Consider the following 9,513-nt stretch of genomic DNA (forward strand, 5'->3'; position numbering starts at 1 on the left):
CCCCTAGGGAGTGGCAGGTAGAGGAGCACAAGGGAGGACACTGCAGGACAGCCCTCCCTGTCCCTGTGGTAGGTGGCACTGGCCCCTGCCTCAGGCCCCCGGGCCCCTGGAGAAGTCGTCACCTGCCGGCCGGGACTGCAGGTAAGCATGGCCCTCAGGACCGTCTCTTGTGAGATTCTGGGTTTTCCTGAGCAAGGGGTAGTTGGAATGCCCACAAATTAATGTGCCCCCAAGATGGCCTCCATGAGCCTGAGAGGAGGGAAACTTTCCCAAACTTAAGTCCAGGATGCAGTACCGCCTGGCACTGAGTGCTGGGTCCCCACTGTACAGCATTAGGTCTTAGGTGCTAGGACAGTGCTGGACTTTCCTCTCTCCTTGGTTACATGAACAGCTGCCAGTGTGACGAGGGTCTCATACATAAGGTGGGAAGGCGCTGGGCAGGGTTCCTGACTGGGTGGACGCTGGGCCTGGCTGGGGCATGGGTGCCCAGTAAAGGGAGTCAGGCAGTTCACCTCACCCCCGTGGGCAGTCTTCAGTGGGCAGGGGTAGGGTGTGGAACTGGGTGGGTACACAGACAGACTGACCTCTGGCCCTGGGAGAGGACAGGATGCTTGAAAGGCTGGTGAAGGGAATATAAATACACAGTCTCTGGGAGTCTGGGGGTTCAGCACATTCAAACCCTGCTGTCTCTCCAACTGGCTGCCCCAAATAACACAGGCAGCATCAGGGGTGGGCTGGAGCTCCGGTCCTTGAGGCGGGCCCACACTCCCGGAGCCCCCATTCTCCCAACCTTTGGCACAGCCTGGAGTGAACAGCCAGAAGTGGCTAGCACAGGCGCAGGCAAGCCTGGTCCCACCTGTACACTGGGCCAAGCTCAGCCCCTGTGGATCCCTGAAGGTCCGAAAGGAGCAATGCCTCATCTTTTCCATGGGCTCTGGTCACAGCTCTGAGGTCTGGGGTTCCTGCCTCCAGCAGCAACTAGAACATTTTTCCGAAGAAAGCTTGACTAAGCAGCTGCAGGCTCCACCGCTCCTCGCGCACCTGTAGACTCAGCACCTCCTGCCATTAGGTCTCCTATGCGAGCTCCATAGCTGCAGCTTCTCCGCGTTCTGCCGCAGCAGTGCCCAGCTGCCGATGGCGCACTGGGAGAAGGCCTCCAAGTAGATGAGGTAGTTGTGGGTACAGTGCTTCTTGAGCCACTTGCTAACTCCACAGGACCAGAGGCTTTGTCAGGCCACCCAGTGAGGGCCTCTGTGCCAGGCTGCTGCAGGAGTTTGACTGGCTGGTCACTAGCTGCCCTCTGGTTGCGTGACTCATGCCACGTGAGGCTGGTGGCTGGAGTCCTAGGGAGGTGGCAGGGGATACTCTCCACTGACAATGTGTTCCATGAGTGTGAGGCAGTAGCTGAAGAGGGCAGTGGTGTCCACATCCCGATGCTCCCGGAAGCCGGTGCACACAGGCCCAGGGCGGCCTCATGGGGACTCAGCTTGATCCTCAGCTCAGCGAATAGGGTACCGGTGCACTTGCCCCTCACTGGGTGTCAGGCAGACCTTGGCGCCTGCAGGGAGCCCACCCCACCTCTCCCCCCACCGGCCCCTCGCCTGGCATTTAAATTATAAAGATCGCCTTATTTTTTTTTATTAAGATTTTGTTTATTTATTTATTTTTAGAGAGGGAAGGGAGGGAGAAAGAAAGAGAGAGAGAAACATCAATGTGCTGTTGCTAGGGGCCATGGCCTGCAACCCAGGAATGTGCCCTGACTGAGAATCGAACCTGCGGTGCTTTGGTTTGCAGCCCGTGCTCAAACCACTGAGCTACGCCAGCCTAGGGCTAGATGTCCTTATTTATATTATGTTCTGTAGTTATAGTTAGATTTTCCATACTCTTTCTATATTTTTTGTAACATGAAAATCACTGGTGATTTATTGTGAATTTTGCATTAATAGTGTTCACAATAATGCCTAGGATTCCTTTTATTTTTAAATACTCTAATGACCACCCCTGTGACAATTAGTGGAAACAATTGCAAGTATTATGGATTGTCTTTTCATCCATCAATAAGAGGTGGGTTTAATATATTTGAGAAAGAACTTTCTTATGTCTTTCTTTCTTTCTTTTTTATTTACTAGTTTCCTCTTCAGTATTTATCTCTTTTATTGTTTTTCCTGTATTTACCATATCATGCATATTTCACACTGCTTACGTTATCTATTTTATTTTCAAATTTTTTTATTGTTCTAGTACAGTTGTCTCCATGTTACCTATTCTTTTGAAGTCATTCCATTTTTATCCTGAAAAACATATTTCATGGAGGCCTCTCAATTTTTATTCTATTTCAGACCAAAAAGACAGATAGAAATGCACTGAGAGAGTGAATTTCAAGATTTCTCCTCTAATCTTTACAATTATAACTCACATGTTCCACTTTTGTGATAGCTACATTTTGTTGGGAACTGCCCTGTCTGGTTTTAGAAGCTGTAACCCTCCCATGGCTAAGTCTGAGTGAGCAACCTCCGGACCACAAGCCACTAAGGAGATAAAGGTTATCTCCTTTGCAGGGGCACTGCCTCTGCTCCTTTTATTTCACCCTGTCTGGCCCCCAAAGCTTGATCAGTTAGCCAATGACAAGTAAGATTCCTCAAGGGAGGAACAACCTAAGACAGGCATGTTCAAGGGGAGCCCCCAGGACAGGACTTCGGGGGCTATAGCAAAAGGGGTTGATGGACCCTCACCCCTCAGCTTTGACATAACCTGAGTCCTCTTTCTGTCTGCAAGAAGTCTCCTAATCTCTTGGTTGCCTTACTTCCTCTGCTTGACTTAAGCCTGAAACAATGACAGAGGGCAGTACAGCACTATGCTGGAAAGGGCGTATTCCCTGGGTGATCAGGCCTAAGAAAGAATATGTAAAATCCTGTGAAACATGCTTTGCTAAGAATGCTCTCAATTCAAGATAAGGGTCCAAATAGGAAATGAGTTTGTTTTCCAAAGTTTTGTAGCCCTTTACCTAACAGACCCTGACTCAGAACAAGCCCTCATAGCTCTTTGTATGCTATCTATTGTTTGATTCTTACTGCCTGACAATGATTAATGAGCTTTACCTGTATTCCTGTGAAAAATGAACCCAATAAAAGCCCACTGAGGAAAAGGCTCTTGGTCCTTCTCCTTTGAGAGATCGGCCACCTTTCCTCCCCAAGCAGATCATGTCTTGGTAGATTTATTCTCATCTGTGGTAGCCAGGGGGAGTGGGGTGGGGGGCTCTGTGGGTGGAGCCCCCCCACAACTTTTGGTTAGCTGAAATACTGTGTATTCTCAAAAAATGTGAACGAAACAGAAATGTATAGATTATTTGTAATGGAAACATTTTGCATATATTTTAAAAATGCTTGAGCTGAATGAATGACATGTTCCCCATTCTTTCAGCTTTTTAATCTGCTGGCAGTTGAAATAGAAACTTTAAACTAACTTTTATCTTTATGCCTTTATTATTACTTAGGACTTAGGAATTACTTATGGATTTTCCTATTAAATTCAGCTTCCAATGTCACTGATCAGACATAGTATAATAAAATAATTTACCTACCTCTTTCATCCTAGAAGATATTAGGACATTATATTGTGTTAAATTTCATATTAATTAATGTCTAAGTGTGGGCCATTAAAAAATAATATGCCCTCATTGGTATTTAACCTTTTTTATCCAAAAAATCAGCTCTTTTTAATTGAGAAGTACTTACTTATTAATGCATATAAATTATCATTATTACATATGAGTTATTTGAACCACATAGGGATTATTTTTACTGAATATTAATAACTTTCTTTGTCTTTTGTTTTCTCCATCACTAAATTCACATGCTAGAATAAAATTCCTAATCTCTTTCCTCTTCTCTTATGTTCTGTCCCATTTCCTTTTTTCTCCTCTTTTTGCAAAGACTATTTCTTGTAGTGTGTGCTTGTAATGCATTTCTTTCTTTTTATTCTTTTTACCAAAAAAAGAGGTTTTTATTGCCTTTGTTCCACAGTTGGTATTTCACATTATTTCTTGGCACCAGGGATCCTGGGAGGAATCGGTCCCAGGGGGACCTTTTGGGAGGTCCCTATGTAGTACTTGGTGGGGAATAGGTGATAAGTATGATGGGGGGGGTGGCATTACCTCAACTACTCAGAACTCCATTGTTCTGCCTGGGCCTCAGTTTCCTCGCTGGGCCCTTGGGAGGGTCTTGGGGAAATCCAGTCCCTCAAGGTGCCTAAAATACCTGGAAACTAACTGTAGCTTGGCCCTGTCCCAGGGGACTTCCTTGCCAGAATCCTCTCCACCATCCCCACCCCATCCTTCTGAAGAAAAAAAAAATTACTTTTGTTAAAATTACCTAAAACTTCTCTGAATACAAAAATCAGAGAAGTTGATCAGCAGAGAAAAAGGGAAGAGGGCAGAAGCAACCAGAAGCCATTTGATGCCATTTCTCTCCCTGCACAGGTCTCTTCTGCTCCCCATAGCTTGACCCAAAGCCTGCTGGGAAATTTCTCACCTGGATGTGCCATAACAGTGACCTCCACCCAACAACATCTGTATCTGGCCTTAGACCCTCAGCTGGAGGCACTTGAACACACAGAAAAACAACGTGAAAACACAGGAAAAAAACAAAAATCTCAAATTGGGCTATGATGTGGAGAGACATTCCAAAAGTGGGCCTTAGTAGCCTGCTTTCTCTTGGTAGTAAGGGGGTACTCTGAGGCCTTCCTTGAGCTTAAGAAGTTGCCTACTTACCTTGGAGACTTTTTGGCCAGTCCACCTTGTGGGCAGTATTAGGGTTGTATATCAGCTGACCCAGGCCAAAGACCTGGCCACTCTGGTTGACGCCTTGAATATAGCTCATCTGCAGAGATGTGGAAGAGTTGTCACATTTGTTAGTGCCTTGATTGGTGTTGCAGACGTGCTTCTCAGTCCCAGGAGCCATCTTGCCTACCTGGCTTGCACACTGGTTGCTGCCCATTTGCAGGCTGATGGTTGAGTGGTCCATGGGTGGCAGGACATGTTTCTTGGGATTGTACCTTCTTGTGCAATATGTCATCATGCTTGTCTGGCTTGCACACTTGCTGGTACTCATCTGGAGCTTGATAATGCACTGGCCCGCCTGGTGTCATTGAAGTTCTGCTCCTACTTGTCCAAGTACTTAATGCCAATGTTCATGACACTTTGCCACTTTGTCTTGTTCTTCTCTGCCAAAGCCAGAAGAGACCCTTGCACCTGTGTCATGTTCCCACTCTCAAAGAGGTCACTGACCTTGGGCAGGTCCACAAAGTTCATGCAGTATCTGTGCATGGCCTGGATGAAGTAGAAGAGATTGTCTCACTGGTGCCAGTTTTTCAGGGAGTGATTGATCTCGGGGACCGAGTCTAGCTGAAGATTATTCATGAGTGTGCACAGGGTAATTCTGTCCTTCAGACACTTCTGGAAGTCGGGTCAGATAGGCCCATGAGTCCCTCAATCCAGCTGCAGAGTTCCACCTCCTTCTGAGGGTCATATTTGGACAGAAGTTAGCTCTTGACCTCAGTTGAAAGCATGTACAAGAGCTCCATGTCAAAATGTGTGATGATAGAAACTCAAGGATCTGTGGAGGAACAGAGCAAGGGGCCTAGGTTATCACAACATTTATGAAAACAGGACATCAAAAATTATAGTGGACATTGAAAAGACAGATAGATGGTAAGGAGATTGCTTCAGGATAATAAGGGCCCAGGGATCCGGGCAGGGATCAGGGAGGTTGCAGCCCCCAGGCCCAGTGCTCCCAGGTTTGCCTCAGGGCACCTGGGAGAGCAGACTCACCACTTCCTCCCTGGAAAACAAGGATTGAGCAGCACCAGAGGATGCCTTGTTGCTTGAAGGCACAGAGAGGGGAGTTAGACTGGGAGACAGTCACACAGAGGCTGCAAGCACCCACGCATAGCCCTGGGAAGGGTGAGTGCCCCCAGCCTGAGTGACCAAGGGCAGCCTGGCCATGTGCCTGCACTATCAACCCAGTGGGAGTGTGGTTCTATGGAAGACCCAGACCCCACAGCCCTGAACAAGGAAAGGACATGGGTGTTCGCGGGTTTCTGGGGCCTGTGGTGGTGAATTCTGGGGAGCATGCACCCCTTCAGGATTCCTAACTGACTCTCAAGCTGTGAACCTGAAAAGGACGCAGCACTTTGAGGGTTACTGGAGCCTGCCGTGGTAAAATTTGGGAGAAGGGCACGACCCCTTGCAATCCCTGGAGCTTGCACCGGTGAACATGGAAAAGACTCAGGAGCTCTGTGGGGCCCCCGAGCCCAGAAGACAGTGACAGTGAGCTACGGAGAGCATGCTAGGGAGTGCCCATACCCACACCCAGTGTCCTGCAGGAAGACATAGATCAGGATCAGCTCTGGGAAGGGCACATTGCTATCCCTGGGGATAGTACTTGAGAGACTGACTGAGATCTGCCTGGGAAGAGAAAAAAGCATTCCAAAATGCCCCTCAGGCTGCTGAAGACAGAAAGATGAGAAAAATTGGCTTGACCAGCTAGAAACCAATAAGAGGATTTTTTTTCTTTCTTTCTTTTTTTTGGGGGCATTGTTGTTTGATTGTTTGAATTGATCTTGTTTTTAAGTGATTTGTTATTTTTTTTTAGTGTTTCATCTTTTTTAATTAAAAAAACGTATTTATTTTTAGACAGGGAAGGAAGAAAGAAAGAGAGAGAGAGATATCAATGTGCGGTTGCTAGGGGCCATGGCCTACAACCAAGGCATGTGACCTGACTGGGAATCAAACCTGTGATGCTTTGGTTCACAGCCCAGGCTCAATCCTGACTGAGCTATGCCATCCAGGGCTGACTTTTATTTTTTAATTCTTATAATTTTTATATCTCTCAATTCCTTATGTTTATCTTCCTTTCATTCTAATATTATTCCTTCCACTTCAAATTTATCTCTCCTGCATTCCACCTTCTGCTTCCCCCCCTTTTTTTTGAGCCTGCAAGTTACTGCTGATTTGTATTATCTTTTTCCCACTTTTCTCACATTTTTAATTTTAATAGTATTTTGGTATTCTTTCTCTTTCGGTATAATCTTCTTTGCTTGGCTGGTTATACTCTCATTTCATAGGTTCCCTCTGTAATCTAATTCACAGTGTGTCGAAAATTTACTGCCTTTCATTTGTGTTCCATTAGTACACATCTCAAGGTTCTATACTCCTTATTCTTGTAATCTAGATCTCATAGATTCTGCCACACGATTGTTGCTTTAATATTACTGTAAATAAGACCTAGTTCACACAATTGTAAATGCTACTCAACACCCCTCCCTGATCTCAGCCCACTTTGCAATTTCCTGAACTATATTATTATGGGGATTGTCTCTGTTCTTTTACACACTACTCATATTTACTAATCTTTATTCCCACCCTACCTCAGAATGTGACCTCCCACAGCCTCACAGCTGTCTAGATCCAACTGACAATCTTTTCCTCCCCAAAAAGAGCCTTACCTTCTTTCCATCCTTTCTAAAATGTGGCTAGTGGGGTGGAAGATCATGGTTAATACTTTACGTAGCCAAAGGATATCCCATCTCTTCTCTACTGGCTGCTACTGTAAATATCATAGAATACTGTCTTGCTGCCTTAAACCATTTTGCCTTACTCCTCCAAAGGATCACGAAAAAATAATGCTAAATGAAATAGAGTCAACTCAACTATCAGGTATTGAATTCAAAACAGTGATTGTCAGGAAGCTCAATGAACTCACAATGAGCTACCAGGAACTACAAGGAAGCTACAACGATCTCACTGCAAACTATATAAACATGAAAAAGGAAATAGAAACAATCAACAAGGGCCAAGAGGAAATGAATAACACAATTTCTGAACTGAAGAACACAGTAGAAGAAATGAAAAGCAGGATTGATGGAGCAGAAGACTAGGTTAGCAAATTGGAGGACAAAGTAGAAAAAACACCCAGCAAGAGCAAGAAAAGGAAAAGAGGCTCCGAAAAATGAAGAGGGATTAACAGAAATGCAAGACAATATGAAACATAATAATATCCATATAATAGGGATACCCAAAGCAGAAGAAGAGCAAGGGATAGAAAACCTATTTGAAAAAGTAATGATGGAAAACTTCCCTAATTTGATGAGGGAAAAAGTTACACAAATCCAGGAAACACAGAGAGTCCCAATCAAGAGGAACCCAAAGAGGCCCACCTCAAGACACATCATAATTAAATGGCAAAAATTTCAAGACAAAGAGAGAATATTAAAGGCAGCAAGGGAAAAACAGGAAGTAACATACAAGGGAGCCCCAATAAGGCTAACAGCTGACTTCTCAATGGAAACACTCCAAGCCAGAAGAGAATGGCAAGAAATATTCCAAGTAATGAAAACCAGAGTTCTGCAACCAAGGCTACTTTACCCAGCAAGGCTCTCAATCAAGATAGAAAGCCAAATAAGAAGGTTCCCAGACAAAACAAGTCTAAAAGAGCACACCTCCACCAAACCAGCTCTGCAAGAGATGCTAAAGGGACTGCTTTAAGGAAAGAAAGGAAAACAGGGGGAGGCACACATACATAAATGACAATGAATAAGTACCTATCAGTAATAACCTTAAACATAAATGGATTAAATGCTCCAATCAAAAGACATAGAATAGCTGATTGGATAAGAAAAAATGACCCACATATCTGCTGTCTACAAGAGACCCACCTCAGGATAAAAGACCTGCACAGGCTGAAAGTGAAGGGCTGGAAACAAATCTTCCAAGCAAATGGACAGGAAAAAAAAGCCGGGGTAGCAATACTCATATCAGCGGAAATAGGCTTCCAAAAAAGGACCATAAAGAGAGACCCAAGAGGTCATTTCATAATACTCAAGGGAAGAATCCACCAAGAAGACATAAATATTGTAAACATATATGCACCAAACATGGGAGCACCCAAATACATAAAGAACATCTTAGAGGACTTCAAGAAAGATATGGACAGCAACACAATCATAATGGGGGATTTTAACAATCCACTGTCAAAAATGGACAGATCTTCCAAACAAAATATGAGCAAATATATTGTGACATTGAACAATACCCTAGATGAAATGGACTTAACTGATATATATGTAGACCTCCATCCCAAAGAAGCTAAATACACATACTTTTCAAATGTGCCCGGAACATTTGTAAAGATAGACCACATGATAGGACACAAAACAAGCCTCAAGAATTTCAAGAAAATTAAAGTCATACCAAGCATTTTCTCAGCCACCAAGGGACTTAAGCTAGAAACCAACCCCACGGGGGGCGGGGGGGACACTCAAAATCATGGAGATTAAATAGCATGCTATTAAACAATGTATGGGTCAAAATGAAATTAGGGAAGACATCAAAAAGTTTCTGGAAACAAATGAGCTCACAACAACCCAAAACTTATGGGACACAGCCAAAGCAGTCCTGAGAGGGAAGTTCATAGCGATACAGGCCCACCTAAAAAAAGGTAGAAATATTTCAAACAA

At 44.6% G+C, this 9,513-nt stretch overlaps 2 pseudogenes; both read right to left on the minus strand.

The window, feature by feature from the left end:
* Positions 1-978: 978 nt before the first annotated feature.
* LOC123820703 lies at positions 979-4,542 on the minus strand (annotated as a pseudogene).
* Positions 4,543-4,693: 151 nt separating this feature from the next.
* LOC123820704 lies at positions 4,694-5,580 on the minus strand (annotated as a pseudogene).
* Positions 5,581-9,513: the final 3,933 nt, after the last annotated feature.

Source organism: Phyllostomus hastatus, unplaced genomic scaffold, assembly GCF_019186645.2.
Source record: "Phyllostomus hastatus isolate PE091 unplaced genomic scaffold, TTU_PhHast_1.1 phas_contig_366, whole genome shotgun sequence".
Classification (NCBI taxonomy): Eukaryota; Metazoa; Chordata; class Mammalia; order Chiroptera; family Phyllostomidae; genus Phyllostomus; species Phyllostomus hastatus.